Consider the following 13,631-nt stretch of genomic DNA (forward strand, 5'->3'; position numbering starts at 1 on the left):
TTCCATTCATTCGCTTAATTCTGTATAATTGCAGGTCAAATATTTATGCAGCTATTTTCTGCAGCTATTTTGAAAACTTTTTAAAAATCTATCTCTAAAATATCAATATGAAGTATGATAATTTTATTGATATTTATTTTCAACATATTAATATTAATATTATTGTGAGGGACAAAAACAGGTAGAAAAAAAGAGAAAGAATACAGATCAATACCAGCCTGTTATGTTGATGGAATGCTTTCAAACAGACAACAGACAACGGATCCCATCCCTAGCTGTGGGCACCATTTGTAGTCAGGCTGAGGTTATGGCAGTAGCTCCATTGCTCCACAAAGCCCTGCTGGGTAAGTGGGTAGAATTGCAGCCTAAGTATGTGGCTTCTGTGATGTTCCTGCTTATATTGTAAATATGGTAAGTGCTGGTTATATAGAAGACATATGGTAAGTGGAGTGAAAGAGGAGGGGGAGTACATAAGCAGTAGAATGCTGGATGATTGGCTGAGCGTTTGAATGGCTGGGAGTATAAATGGAAGAATGACAGTTGAATCTGGGTGGTGTGTGGTGATGAATTGTAAGGTGAATTGAGGAGGTGGATGGTGTTTGATGTTGTTGACAGTGAGTTGGAGTTCTGAGGCAATTAGTAAGAAGTAAAGTACATAACAGAATATAGTTGAAACCATACGCTTGTGAAACATTCCTTAAGTAATCTTGTTATTTCTAATTCTTAATAAATGTATTTCTTGGTTAAACATAAGCCTGATTCCTTCAGCTGGGAAACACAAACCAGGGGGGATAGCAAGTAACCAAGGCTGAACAGTTGTATTGAATGGTGGCAGCGGCGGATCGGAGAAAAGTGTATCCAGTCCCACAGAGAAACCCAGGGCTGTATGCTTCAGTGCAAGAGGCTGCAGGGGGGGTTGGGAATTACCTATACCCATAGACACAAGGTATCGAGATAGCCAGGCAGAGACTAGGCACAGTCTAAAGGTTATAAGAGATACAGAGTGTTGGGTAGTAAGGCCTAGCAGGGGGATCTATTGAAATCTGTGCTAGAGCTGTAAAGGGTAAGAAGAAAACCTGATGTTCCTGTCTGCTGGTAGCCACAAGTGAGAGCTTCACAGGTGGTGCCAGGGAAGGACATCACAGCTTCTAATAAAGAAATTATGTAAAATGACACAGAAGGCATAGTAAAGTTCAGAGTCTTGTGGTGCTTTCAGACACTACACAGCATCTGGAATCAGACCATCAGTTACTATAATTTCAGAAAGACTGGCAATCTTCATCCCAATTCCTTCATCTATGTGTGTGTGTGTGTTGTGTGTGTTTCTATATCTATACAGGCTTTTTTCACATCTAAATAGCAATAGTAATTTTATTTATTTATTTATTTATTCAACTTTTATACCACCCGACTAGCAGTAGCTCTCTGGGCGGTGAACACAAGTACAATAAAATCACAAGTACAATAAAATCACACAATACAATACAATAGAGCATATAAAAACAACACAAACTAAAATCAATACAACATATTTGAAATTGAATTAACTTAAATTGAAATTAACTTAAATTAAGATTAAAATGCCTCAGAGAAGAGGAAGGTTTTAACTTGGCACCGAAAGGATAATAGTGTCGGCGCCAAGCGCACCTCCTCGGGTAGACTATTCCACAGTTCGGGGGCCACCACTGAGAAGGCCCTAGATCTTGTCAGCACCCTCCGGGCCTCCTTATGAGTCGGGACCCGGAGGAGGGCCTTCGTAGAAGACCGTAGTGTACGGGCCGGTTCGTACCGGGAGAGGCGTTCCGACAGGTATCATGGTCCCGCGCCGTATAGGGCTTTATAGGTCAATACCAACACTTTGAATCTGGCCCAGAAGCATATTGGGAGCCAGTGCAGGCAAGCCAGAACAGGTGTTATATGCTCGAACCGCTTGGTCCTAGTTAGCAATCTGGCCGCCGCATTTTGCACTAGCTGTAGCTTCCGAACTGTCTTCAAAGGTAGCCCTACGTAGAGCGCGTTGCAGTAGTCCAAACGCGAGGTTACCAGAGCATGTACAACTGATGTGAGGTCCTCCTTACTCAAATAGGGACGTAGCTGGGCTACCAACCGAAGTTGGTAGAACGCATTCCGTGCCACCGAGGCTACTTGAGCCTCGAGTGAGAGGGAAGAGTCTAAAAGGACTCCCAAACTATGGACCTGCTCCTTTAGGGGGAGTGTAACCCCATCCAGGACAGGATATGTATCCACCATCCGATCAGAGAAACCATCCACCAACAGCATCTCAGTCTTGTCAGGATTGAGCCTCAGTTTGTTAGTTCTCATCCAGTCCATTGTCACGGCCAGGCAACAGTTCAGCACATCGACAGCCTCACCTGTAGATGATGAAAAGGAGAAGTAGAGCTGCGTGTCATCAGCGTACTGATGACAACGCACTCCAAAACTCCTGATGACCGTACCCAACGGCTTCATGTAGATGTTAAAAAGCATGGGAGACAAGACTGACCCCTGCGGAACCCCACATTGGAGAACCCACGGCGTCGAGCAATGTTCCCCAAGCACTACCTTCTGGAGACGGCCCGCTAAGTAAGAGCAGAACCACTGCCAAGCAATGCCTCCAACTCCCAACTCCGCGAGCCTCTCTAGAAGGATACCATGGTCGATGGTATCAAAAGCCACTGAGAGATCAAGGAGAATCAACAGAGTTACACTCCCTCTGTCTCTCTCCCGACATAGGTAATCAAACAGGGCGACCAAGGCCGTCTCAGTGCCAAAACCAGGCCTGAAACCCGATTGAAATGGATCTAGATAATCGGTTTCATCCAATAGCGCCTGGAGCTGGCCAGCAACCACTCGCTCCAAGATCTTGCCCAGGAATGGAACATTCGCCACTGGTCTGTAGCTGCTGAAATTTTCTGGGTCCAAGGAAGGTTTTTTCAGAAGTGGTCTCACCGCCGCCTCTTTCAGACAGCCAGGGACCACTCCCTCTCGTAAAGAGGCATTTATCACTTCCTTGGCCCAGCCAGCTGTTCCATCCCTGCTAGTTTTTATTAGCCAAGAGGGGCAAGGATCCAGTACCGAAGTGGTCGCATGTACCTGTCCAAGCACCTTGTCCATGTCCTCAAGCTGAACCAACTGAAACTCATCCAATAAAACATGACAAGACTGTGCTCCGGACACCTCACTAGGATCGGCTGCTATAAAATGGGAGTCTAAGTCCCGGCGAATGCATGAGATCTTATGCTGGAAGTGCTCAGCAAACTCATTACAGCGGGCCACCAATGTATCTGCCATGTCCTGTAGGCCTGGATGGAGTAGCCCTTGGACAACTCTAAAAAGCTCCGCTGGGCGGGAGAGAGATGACTTAATGGTGGCAGCAAAATGTTGTTTTTTCGCCATCCTCACCGCTCCTACATACAGCTTGGTGGAAGCACAAACCAGCGCATAATTGCATTCGTCGGGAGTTCGTCTCCACCTCCGCTCAAGCTGCCTCCTATCTTGTTTCATCGCTCTCAGCTCTGGAGTATACCAAGGAGCTGTATGAGCTCTACAGAGGAGGGGGCGCGCAGGAGCGATCGTGTCAACAGCCCGGGTCATCTCTGCATTCCACAGATTAGCCAGGGCTTCAACAGGAGCGCCAGTCCTATCAGCCGGAAAGTCCCCCAGAGCCCTTTGAAAGCCTTCAGGATTCATTAGTCTCCGGGGGCGGACCAATTTAATAGGTCCCCCACCCTTGCAGAGGGAAGAGGCCACTGAAAGCCTAAACTTCAACAAGCAGTGATCTGTCCATGACAAAGGGAGAGATGTAAGACCCCCCACATACAGATCACTATCCCCATGTCCAGTAGCAAAGATAAGGTCTAGAGTATGCCTCGATATATGTGTTGGACCACTAACATATTGGGACAGCCCCATGGTTGTCATGGCGGCCATGAAGTCCTGAGCTGCCCCAGACAAAGTAGCCTCGGCATGGATGTTGACATCTCCCAGTACCAATAGTCTGGGGGATCTCAACAGTACCTCCGAGACCACTTCCGTCAGCTCAGTTAGGGAAGCCGTTGGGCAGCAAGGTGGACAGTACACCAAAAGGATTCCCAGCCTGTCCCTCTGGCCCAGCACAAGGTGCAAACACTCCAGACCGGTGGAGCATGGACATGGTGCTTGGTGAGTGAGATGGAACTCTTTTTTTTTATAATAATTTTTTATTATTCAAATTTTTATAAAACAAATACAAATACAACAAAAACAATACAACAAAAAAATAAATAAAAAGAAAAACTTGACTTCCGATTTGTTACAGATCAGCTATAAGTATATAATATATATCAAACCTGTCTCCTAAAACATACGAAATTCACTTTTTTCCAAAGTCTATCTTAATTGATCGTCAAATCCCATTATCATCATTTCATTTTTTTCTTTCAACAAAAAGTCCAAAAGAGGCTTCCATTCCTTAAGAAATGTATCTGTCGTTTTTTCTCTAATAAGACATGTCAATTTGTCCATCTCAACTAAGTCCATTAATTTCAATAGCCATTCTTCCATTGTTGGTATCGATTCCATTTTCCACTTTTGTGCATATAGTAATCTTGCTGCCGTGATCATACATAATATTATTCTTCCATATTTCTTTTCCTTTTGTTTATCCATAAAACCCAATAAAAAAAATTCTGGTTTTGACTGAATATTTATCTTTAAAATTTTTTGCATGATCCTACCTATCTGTGCCCAAAATAATTTTGCCTGTTTACACAACCACCACATATGATAAAAAGATCCTTCTTGTTGTTTACATTTCCAACAAACATTAGAAACATTACTATACATTTTTGACAACTTTTCTGGAGTCATATACCAACGATACATCATTTTATAAAAATTTTCTTTAAGATTATAGCATAATGTAAATTTCAAACCTTTTTTCCACATATTTTCCCATTGATCCATTTGTATATTATAACTAAAAAATTTTGCCCACTTAACCATACACTCTTTTACTTGTTCTTCTTCCATGTCCATTTTTAATAAAAATTTATACATTTTTGCAATTATACATTCATCATTTGTACACAAACCTATTTCAAAATCAGATTTATTTATTTCAAACCCATACATTTTCTTATCCATTTTAAATCTTTCTAACAATTGTAAATAGGCAAACCATTGTGAACTATATCCTTCCTTTATTAGTTGTTCTCTCTCTTTCATTATATATTCACCATGCACATTTTCTAATAGTTCTTGGTAAGTTAACCATTTCTCTTTTCCAGCCATTTCTCTTCTATAAAATGCTTCTTGATTTGAAACACATAGTGGTATTTTCGAAAAAAACCTTGTTTTGTATTTATTCCATATATTCAACAAAGGACGTCTTATAAAATGATTATTAAAATCCACATTAACTTTTACTTTATCATACCATAGATATCCATGCCATCCCCACTTCAGGTTGTGACCCTCCAAATCCAATAACCTTTTATTCCTCAATAGAATCCATTCCTTTATCCAGACTAAGCAACAAGCAGCAAAATAAAGTCTCAAATTTGGTAATCCCAGCCCTCCTCTTTCTTTGGCATCTTGTAATAATTTAAATTTAACTCTTGGTTTTTTCCCCTGCCAAACAAATTTAGAAATATCTTTTTGCCGTTGTTTGAAAGGTAGATCAGAGGATATGACAGGTATTGTTTGAAATAGAAACATCATTCTCGGCAATATATTCATTTTTATTACAGATATTCTACCCATTAATGACAAATGACGCTCCGCTCGTCGCACAGCTGACGAGCGGAGCATAGTTGCCAGTGGGGGCGAAGCAGCCGCCTCCATTTTGAAAGGGGGGGTAGTCGCGCATCGCGCCTATGACGTGAGCGCGACTCGGCTGCAAGGGAGGGGCGAAGCCGCTGGGCCTATTAAAGCCCAGCCGCTCCTCCTACCTTTCTCTTCGGATCGCGACGAGGACGACGAGGGACAAGAGGACGTCGCTGGACGATTGCGGCAGCCATTTTGTTTTGCCGCGAGTTGCACTGATCGGCGCCATTTTGCTGTGCCGATTTGCGGCCTTTTCGGCGCTCTTTAGAGCAGCTCGGGCCTTTTCTTCGGCCTATTTTGGCCTGATTTACCCCGGAGGGGGTGGTGATTGCGGCTGGGTGGCCGGGTGCGATATCAAGGCCTGCTCTGCATGGCGCTGCGCCCCCCCGCCCCCCCGGCAATAGCTAGTTCACCAAGCACTCACTTTCTTGTACTTTTCAGCCCCTGCTGGTGGCTGAGCTGCGAGGCTTGCCTATATTGGCTTCTCAGCAGCTAGTTAAGCAAGACACACACGTTTCTCCTCCCCTTTTTCATATAAGATTGGGTTAACCCTTTATATTGTTCTAGTTTATTAGTGGCTTATATTGTGGGTGGTTGCTATTGTTATTGGGTTAACCCTTAGTATTGTTCTAGTTTATTAGTGGTTTATATTGTGGGTGGTTGCTATTGTTATTGTTACTCCTACTACTATTACTATTGATAATAATACGATGTCCAAAAAAGGTAAAGGTGGGGTGAAAGGGAAAGGGAAGGCATCCCGGCCCACCCAGAAACGCCCCCCCCCGATGCCTGGCTCTTCCGATGAGGAGGAAGCACCGCCTTGGGCTGCTATTTTGGTGCGCCTAGAGGCGTTAGAAAATTGGGGTCGAGTATCACCTGCCCCTGGTCCCGGGTTACCTTTGCTTGCAGCAGATATGGCGGCCACTCCTGGTACGTCCAAGGGGGTTGTGGGGTGGCCAAAACGGGCTAAGAACATTGCACGGGCTAATACAGCCGTGGGGCAGCGGCAGGAAGCTAACGTTGATGTCCTTGCCTTAATTTTAGCCCGGTTAGACACCTTGGAGTCTTGCCCTGTCTCTGAACAGACAGGGAATGAAAGGCAGGTGCCTCCTGTGGCAACAATAACGGCACCGGGAACCAGAGACGAGGTGGCTACTATTGGGTCGAGTGTGGCTGGACCTCTTGTGAGCACAGGTGAGTCTGGGTCTGGGACGACATTTACTCCCTCCCAGATGATGAATTCTGGAACGTTGCAGCCCCCACACCAGGCTGCGTGCACTCAAATATGGCAGCATACGGGCTCTGGTCAGGTGGCGTTATCAGTGGCGCCACCTGCTGAGCTCGATGCAACCCATACTCCCGCTGAACAACCAGCGGGGGCATCTAAGGTGGTGGCCGACCCTTTTGGATCAATAGCAGCGAACGCCATCCCTTTTGGGTATGCATCCGTCACCCTAGGATTCCACTTACTCCCTGCGACGAAAGAAAAAATTTGGCGGGGGGAGTATGTGGATGTCTTTACCCTGTTATATAGAGAACACCCCAAGAAGGATAAAGATAAGGACGGGGAGAGTGATGTGGAACAGCCCAGACGGCGTAAGGTTGACCGTACCTGGACTAATTGGTTGCCGGCGTACCTGATTTACGCTGGGGTAGTGATGGAGAGGCAGCCCCAGAGAGGGCTCTCTCTCCTGAAGTATTTAGACATTATATACAGGGCGTATATAGAGTTTTCTGGCCCCGCTTGGCTGTCTTACGACGAGGCCTTTCGTATGCATGTGGCATGCGATGGTTCTCTACCGTGGGACAAAAAAGAACCCGAACTATGGCTGCAGTTTATGTCTGCAGCAAGGGCCATGAATGGGGACAGGTGCGATAGTGGGCATCTTCTCAGCCGGCAGTCGGCCACTACCCTTCCCCACGTTAATGCAGGGCAGGGGGTTCAACCACGGCGGTTGTGCTGGGACTTTAATGCCCGAGGGGTGTGCGCACGCAACCCATGTCATTTCCGACACGAGTGTGCCAACTGCGGAGCCGCACATCCTTCCAGTGCTTGCCCCAGACAGCGATTCTACAGGGGAGGTACTAAGGACCAGCCAGGGGGCAGAAAGCAACCCCCACCTGGAGTTACTCAAGGAAAAGGGCCCCTCCCCAATTAAATGGCACGTTCTACGAACCTTACTGGCTGGTTACCCGGCAGTTGAGGATGCACATATTTTATTACAAGGGTTTTGGTCAGGCTTCCGCATTCCTTATGACGGTCCACGAGTTGCCTTCATGTCACCCAATTTAAGATCCATCACAGGCATGGAGGCGCTTGTGCAAGCGAAAATTGATAAGGAAGTGCAGGCAGGGCGGGTGCTTGGCCCATTTACATCACCCCCCTTCCTACTCTCAGGGTGTCCCCCTTGGGTATTGTGCCCAAAAAAGCATTGGGTGAGTTTAGATTAATACACCACTTGTCATATCCATGTGGACAGTCAGTCAATGACTTCATTCCTGACAGTCTATGCACTGTCCACTACACTTCTTTTGATGCTGCAATGCGCATGGTGCGCGCTTGTGGCCGAGGTGCCTCCATGGGCAAGTGCGACATCAAATCCGCCTTCCGCCTTCTACCTGTCCACCCAGATGATTTTGAACTGCTGGGTTTTTCCTTTGCCAACTATTTTTACACGGATAGGGCATTGCCAATGGGATGCTCAATCTCCTGCGCTCTATTTGAACGTTTTAGTACTTTTTTGGAATGGGCAGTTAGAAGAAGGACGGGCTTGCTTTGGTGGTGCTTTATCTCGACAATTTTTTTGTTTGCGGGCAGTGCTGGCACTGGTGTATGCCAACACCTAATGACACAGTTCCATGACTTAACAACGGAACTCGGGGTCCCTTTGGCCACAGAGAAGACTGAGGGTCCTGCCACAGTCTTGACTTTTTTGGGCATTGAAATTGACTCTGACCAACAATGCTGCAGGCTGGCCTATGACAAACTTCTTACGCTACATAGGAGGATTAAGGAAGTCACGGGGGCCCAAAAAGTTCATCTTTCCACTCTTCAAGAGTTGGCAGGGCACCTAAATTTTGCTTGCCGGGTTATAGCACCTGGCAGAGCCTTCCTCCATCGAGTCTATGATGCCATGGCAGGGCTGCATCAACCCCACCATCGATTTCGGGTGACAGCAGCATTACGCGCTGACCTTGCGGTGTGGTCCTCCTTCTTACAGGATTTCAATGTAGTGTCCTTTTGGAGGCAGGACCGACTTTTAGAAGCAGAATTACAAGTACAATCTGACGCGTCTGGGGGCTATGGCTTTGGTGTAGTCTTCGGGTCTTCCTGGTGTAAGGGACAATGGCCACAGACATGGACGCTCCACGGTCTAGACAAAGATCTGACCTTTCTGGAATTTTTTCCAATAGTGGTTGCAGTATATCTGTGGGCCGCGGAGTTGAAAAACTCCACGGTTCATTTTTGGTGCGATAACATGGCTACAGTCCAGGTCATCAATTCCCTTACATCCAGGAACGCTAGGGTTATGGGTCTCATCCGTTCCTTCGTTCTCCAATGCCTGCGTTTTAACGTTTTGTTCCCAGCACGGCATGTTCCGGGGATTGATAATGGTGTTGCTGATGCTCTGTCACGGAACCAGATGGATCGCTTCCGTCAGCTGGCGCCGTGGGCCAGAGCTCAGCCGGAGGCCGTTCCCTCTGCGATATGGGAGATTGGAGAGAGGAGTCGGAGAGAGCCATAGGCCTTTCCATCGCCCCCAGCACTCTCGCCAGTTACCGAAGGGCAGGTAGGGCAATGCACGAATTCTGGGCTGCCAAGGGATATACTCCTGAGTGGCCTATTCCGGTAAGTCACATTATGGAATTCCTGGTGGAGGGCAGGAGACGCGGCCTGTCCATCAGTGCCCTGCAAGGTAAGCTGGTGGGGCTTTCCTTTTTAGCCAAAGCAAGGGGCCTTCGTGATAATGCAAGAGACTTCAGGGTCCGCTGCATGCTGACAGGGTGGGCCAGGGAAAAACCGGTCCCACCAGATTCCCGTCGTCCCATTTCTCTGGACATGTTACTGGGAATGGTCGAACAATTGGCAGCACTTTGCTCCTCCACCTATGAAGCCAAGTTATTTCAGGCAGTAGCACTTACATTGTTTTTTGGGGCTTTTGGAGAAGTAGTAGCCTGCTCAAAGCGAGACCGGTCTGGGCGTGCTCTCCAGTTTTCAGACGTCTCCATAGATGGAGGGGGTGCCTGCATAGTATTGCGAAGGTCTAAAACTGACCAGAAGTGTAAGGGATGATGTGTGTATTTGGCCCTGTCTTCAGCGCTTACACTTTGCCCTGTACGCTCTTTGCAGATATTTTTGGATGTTAGGGGGTCAAACAAAGGATATTTGTTTATCCATGCCAACCAGGAGCCCCTATCCATTTACCAATTTTGGGCCTTGATTAAACGTGCCTTGCAATGGATTGGGCACAACCCTGCACAGTTTGGAACCCACTCATTTCGAATTGGAGCTGCTTCTACAGCAGCAGGTGTGGGATTTTCCCAGGCACAGGTACAAGCGGTGGGGCGTTGGTCTTCTGATGCTTTTAAGGGCTATATTTGCCCCTTCTGAAGACAGGAATTGCGGAAGCTTACCATTTGCATCTTTCACAGGTTGCTGGTCGGGGACGGAGCAGACACGCATCCTTATTTGTGGCCACAGCATGGTGTTTTGGGCAGCTCGAAGGGCAGCGAACTCGAGCGCCGGCTCCCAGTTGGGCCTCAGCAGATGGGCAGCGATACAGTGGCTTGGCCGACGAGGAATGCGTTGGGAGGGGCTCCTACCCGCACTATTCCAGCAACAGGCGACGCGGATTACTCCGCATGTATTGGTCATCCATCTCGGTGGAAATGACCTTGGTTTGATACAGGGCAAGGCCCTCCTCACTCAAGCATGTAGTGACATGCAGCTCATCAGGCAAAGGTGGCCTGGCGTTCGTCTGATTTGGTCAGACATACTCCCACGGAGGGAGTGGCGGGGGGTTTGGGATCCCCGAGCTATAGATAGAGCGCGGAAGATGGTCAACCGACGGATTCGCTTGGCCCTTCTTCCGCATGGTGGGTTAACCATCCCACACTCACGCATTCGGCACTGGCAGGTTGAACTTTATAGGGCAGACGGCATTCACCTGTCTGACACAGGTAATGATATATTTCTTGGGGACCTGCAGGGGGGTCTGCGCGAGGTGCTTCTCGGCAGTGGGGTAAAGGGGGACTAAATAGAGATTTGTCCCCCTTTTGTGGCAGGAAGGTGCGGGAAGGAAAATAGTTAAGGACAGCTAGGTGGCCCCCTTAGGCACCTTTGGAGGTGATTGGCGGTTCCGGAGGCCTGTCTTTCACGGCTTTGAGGCTCGAAGACAGGATATGGGCTGCCTCTGGGGCCAACTTATCTCATCCACCCAAGGGTTATTCAACCCCGGGTGGGGATGACGTAGGAAGGCCCCCCTACTCACCTACAAGGTGTGGCCGGGGTAAGGGGTAAGCGGATGGGCTTGCCCTTGCCCTGGCAGGGGCTGGTCGCCCAAGAGCTGTATGGCAAGCTACTTGCTCATAGTTAGTCCCGCACCTAGATTTACCTCTGCAGGTCACTTTAAAATTGGGTTTGTCTGCTGTAATTTAATAAAGTGGCCCTTATTCAACCCAAGCTTATGTGTACATGTTTTATTTCGCCCCTCAAGGGCAAATGACGCTCCGCTCGTCGCACAGCTGATGAGCGGAGCATAGTTGCCAGTGGGGGTGAAGCAGCCGCCTCCATTTTGAAAGGGGGGGTAGTCGCGCATCGCGCCTATGACGCGAGCGCGACTCGGCTGCAAGGGAGGGGCGAAGCCACTGGGACTATTTAAGCCCAGCCGCTCCTCCTACCTTCTCTTCGGATCGCGACGCCCACCCTGCCCTCCCTTTTTCATCGTGTGCCTAGGGGTCGCTTCGGGGCCGAGTAGGAATTTTTATCCTGCCCACCCTCGTTGGCGGGCAGGTTTTTTGCCTGCTCCACACCATGTGAATGGGAGGGAATTCAGGTTAGGGGGCGTTGTTTGTTAGTAGGCTAATTTGGCTATTTGGCATAATTATGTATGGAGGCTAATACCCCATGACCGTTTTATTAGCACGGTGCGGGAAGGTGCGGGAAGGAAAATAGTTAAGGACAGCTAGGTGGCCTCCTTAGGCACCTTTGGAGGTGATTGGTGGTTCCGGAGGCCTGTCTTTCACGGCTTTGAGGCTCGAAGACAGGATATGGGCTGCCTCTGGGGCCAACTTATCTCATCCACCCAAGGGTTATTCAACCCCGGGTGGGGATGATGTAGGAAGGCCCCCCTACTCACCTACAAGGTGTGGCCGGGATAAGGGGTAAGCGGATGGGCTTGCCCTTGCCCTGGCAGGGGCTGGTCGCCCAAGAGCTATATGGCAAGCTACTTGCTCATAGTTAGTCCCGCACCTAGATTTCCCTCTGCAGGTCACTTTAAAATTGGGTTTGTCTGCTGTAATTTAATAAAGTGGCCCTTATTCAACCCAAGCTTATGTGTACGTGTTTTATTTCGCCCCTCAAGGGCAACTGTAATTTATCCCATTTTAACAAATCTTTCTTAATCTCTGTCCATAGTTTTTCATAATTATTATGAAACAACTTTGAATTTTTATTTGTCATAATGATACCTAAATATTTCACCTTTTCTTCTATTTTAAAATCTATCTTCTCCATTAACTCTTTTTGGTCTCTTAAAGATAAATTTTTCACCAACATCTTCGTTTTTTGATTATTGATCTTAAATCCTGCTAATTGTCCAAATTCTTCTAGTTTATCCATCAATACTTTGATTCCTTCCAAGGGATTTTCTAATACAATTATCAAGTCATCAGCAAATGCTCTCAATTTATATTCCTCTTTTTTATCTTTATTCCCGAAATCCTTTTGTCTTGCCTTATGTCTCTAAGCAGCACTTCTAAAACCAGAATAAATAGAAGGGGGGACAATGGACATCCCTGTCTTGTACCCTTTTGTATTTCACATGAGTCCGTTAAATCCCCATTGACAATTATCTGTGCCTTCTGTGATGTATAAATCGATCTGATCCATTTTATAAAATTAACTCCAAAGTCCATTTGCTCTAAAACCTTAAACATAAATTTCCAATTCAAATTATCAAATGCTTTCTCAGCATCCAAGAAAATCAAAGCAGCTTGTATGTCATTTCGTTGTTCTAGATATTCCAACACATTCAAAACATTCCTGACGTTATCACGTAATTGTCTTTTAGGTAAAAACCCCGCTTGATCTTCCTGAATAAATTGTTGCAATATTATTTTCATTCTTTCAGCCAAAATCATTGTAAAAATTTTATAGTCATTATTCAATAAAGATATTGGCCGATAATTTTTTGTTTTGGTTAAATCCTGCTCCTCTTTAGGTATTAATGTTATATTGGCATTTTTCCAACTATCCGGTATCTTCCCCTCTTGTAAAATAGAATTCATTGTATACTGTAAAGGTAGTAAAAGTTCCTCCTCCAAGCATTTGTAATACATTGCTGATAGTCCATCCGGTCCTGGCGCCTTTCCTAATTTAATTTTACTTATAGCCTCAGATATTTCTCTTGATGTAATAGGACCATTAATAGCTTGTCTCTGAAGATCTGTAATTTTAGGCAAATTCTGTTTGGATATATACTCTTCTATTTTTTCTGAGGGAATTTCCTGACACTTGTACAAAGTTGAATAATATTGATGGAAAACCCTTTGGATTTTTAAATTGTATGTCAACATCTCATCTCCTTCTTGTATCTTTAAAATAA

The sequence above is a fragment of the Rhineura floridana genome, chromosome 4 (assembly GCF_030035675.1).
Source record: "Rhineura floridana isolate rRhiFlo1 chromosome 4, rRhiFlo1.hap2, whole genome shotgun sequence".
In the NCBI taxonomy this organism is placed as follows: Eukaryota; Metazoa; Chordata; class Lepidosauria; order Squamata; family Rhineuridae; genus Rhineura; species Rhineura floridana.